Consider the following 3,166-nt stretch of genomic DNA (forward strand, 5'->3'; position numbering starts at 1 on the left):
TAAAACCGAACTCAAAACACACCTTTTTAGATCTGCCTTTTCCACATGACACAATTGGTTTGCCTGATTTTACATAGTTTTTATATAGATACATTGTTTTGTTTTATTTATTTTTATCTACTTTTACTTGTTACATTTTATTTGTTTCTGTCACAGTTTTTTTTTTACTATTGTACGGTGTCCTTGAGTGCCAGAAAGGCGCCTTTGAAATAAAATGTATTATTATTATTATTATTATTATTATTATGTGTAGAAACCTGCCGAACCAGGCTGCAAGCAAACAAACAAACAAACAAACAAACAGCCATCAGGGGTTTCCAGCAGATCGTTTATCAGATCATCCATCTTGATGTTTGTCCATGGATTCATGTTTCGGCAGAGCTGCTTGTGAAAAGAGGGGAAAGAAGGTTTGGCTTTAAGAAACGAATGAAAAACTTCCATAATAATTATTACATTTAGCTCCTTTTGAGTTTATTTTCTCAGGGTCCCATAAATAAAGAACGTCTTAGTCAGGAGTTTTAGGGGAAAGCCAGCTGTGCACATCATCACAGAAAGATTCAACACATTCATATAAAGATGGTTTAATTTCTCCGTCACAAAGTAAACAAGTTTTATCATCGATAGTCTAATTAACTCCTTAGAGGGAAAAACACCTGGAGACATTTTGACAGGAAGATTTAAATCATTTGTTCTAATTTTCCCTTTGGAAATAAATGATATAAAATCTGGATTTGATACAAAAGGAAACAAAGTAAAACATTCCCTGAATGTTGAGTTCTTTAGTTGATCACCTGTGGCTCTGGGCCCAGTAAGTCCAGGTGGATCCGGTTCTGGAATCTGTAGAATATTTGGGGCAAAAGCTCTAATCATTTTTAGAAATTCACTTTATTTATTTGGAGGTTATATTTAACCCTTCAAAAGACATAAAACCTCCATTATTTAATAAATGCATCACAGACCAAACACCTTGCAGCCAAAGGTTGATTTATTATTAATGTTTCTGCAGCTGCAGTTATAGATTCATCTCTAATATAATAAAACTGGCTGCTGAAAGAGGGAAACTTTAACAGGCAGTTTTTTTATTTATTTATTTACTTTATCCATTTTCTCAGCACATTCACATTTTATACAGCTCTGTCCACTTTAACATATAAAACCCTTACATAAAACAAAATAAATAAAATAAAAGCTTAAAAACACACAAAAAGACAAAATGCTCAAATCTGTTCCCTTTCCAGCTAAAACCACAGCAGTGGTTTGTTGCTCATCCTGAATGTTTCCATGTGTTGTCAAAATGGCTGCCAGGCCTGTAAATGTAATTCTCATCTTTTCTGATGTAAAAACCTCCAGAGCTCTGAAGCTGGAGCTCTAACCCTAACCCTAACCCCTAACCCTAACCCCAACCCCTAACCCTAACCCTAACCCCAACCCCTAACCCCTTCAGGAGGTTCTTCCTGCTTCCACCTCAGAAGCTCCAGCAAAAGATACAATATTTGAATTATTCTTGGAAAGTTAAATATTCGGAGGTTTGACTCCAAAAATTGCAGTTAGAGCAGAAGAGCCAAATTTAACATTGTATATTTCTGAGAATATTGAACGTCCAGCAGGTGAATAAGGGAACCGACTTCTGACCTGCATCAGTGACAGCAGGGATCAGACCCTGGAGGAAACTTGACCTGCGTCCTGCACGACCGTCCAGCCGGTGCAGGACGTTGAGCTGATAGAGCATGAAGAGCAGACAGACAGACAGACCCAGACCTTTCTCCCAATGGGACTTCAGAGATTGTAGATCTACCAGTGTAGATCTACCCCCTCTTGTTTGGACCTGTGATTTTATCCAGAGCCGTTTCCTCAGGCACTTGAGGAAATGAGGGATTTCTGTTCTTCACAAAACGCGAATAGCAGAGAAAGTTAAACTGATCCGTGTTTTCAACGTCCCATCAGTGGAAAAGTGTTTAACTTTATTCATCCATTTCAAATTTTAAAGGCAGAATCAGACATGGAAGGAGGGAACTTATGATTTGACCTGATAGGATTTTAAATGCAGCCAGAATATTTTCCTGCTCTGCACCCAGATTCACAGCAGGGGGTTGTTTTTATAGGTACGTGCTTCTAAAGGGAGGTCAGAGGTCAGCAAATCAGGCAGGCCAGTCTGGCCACAACTAGACGACTCGATGTGAAGCCAAGACTTGGTTTCTGTAGAAAAGTCTCTGTATATTTGCTGCCCAGGACAAACTGGAGGTTTGGCAGAACCAACAGGCCGAGTCTCTGCATGAAACCGTCACATTTACCGTTTACCTGATGTCACATGGAATCACTGAAATAAACAAAGGAACTGGGGCAAAACGTTCATTTTCATAGAAGTGACACGGCATATTAACGATGGTGGCAGATTATTCCACCTTTGAAGATCTAATTTAGTATTTTCAAGAAGTGGTGCAAAGTTCTTTTTAAAGATCTTTATGTTCACAGGACCTTTGACCCCCAGGTGGGTCACATTATCTGATTAACAGGCAGGTTTTACGTCACATTGAAGAAGGAAACTAACTTCATATTTCACCTGGAATGTGGAACCATAAACATCTGGATTTGTTAAGAAGCCAGTTTATTTTCATGCTGTCAGATCAACAGCTGCAGTCGTCCATCTGCACTGTTTGGTTAAATGACCTTTTCTGTTTCCACATGAAGACAAAATTCATCCTGTTGATAGATTTGATTGCTGGTATTGATCATGTAGGAGAGATAAATCTGTGTCCATTTATTTAAATGAGTTTCACATTTTTGAAGTTTCTCCCAAATATTCAGATTTATTTTTATTAATATGCACCCAGATATTTGAGGCTGGATTTTACAGGAATGTTAAAAGCAGTAATAAAGGTCAGTCTTCTAGAGGCTACATTTCACACTTATTTACATTTAATTTAAGATCTGAGGCCTTTGGAAACGTTTCAATGAGAAACATTCAGGTTATGTAAGGAGATGTTGTGTCATCAGCCGGCTGACCAATAGAAACTCTGCCCAACATCGATAATTTAAATTTAACTTTGTATTTTTACAAAAAAGAAATATTGATTTTCTCTTAATACTGTTGAGACGCTTTACAAGGTTGAGAAAGAGTCAAAGAGTCACATGCTGCTATATCAGTGTTTCTCTACCTGTTCAGCCC

This window comes from Poecilia reticulata, linkage group LG10 (assembly GCF_000633615.1).
Source record: "Poecilia reticulata strain Guanapo linkage group LG10, Guppy_female_1.0+MT, whole genome shotgun sequence".
Lineage (NCBI taxonomy): Eukaryota > Metazoa > Chordata > Actinopteri > Cyprinodontiformes > Poeciliidae > Poecilia > Poecilia reticulata.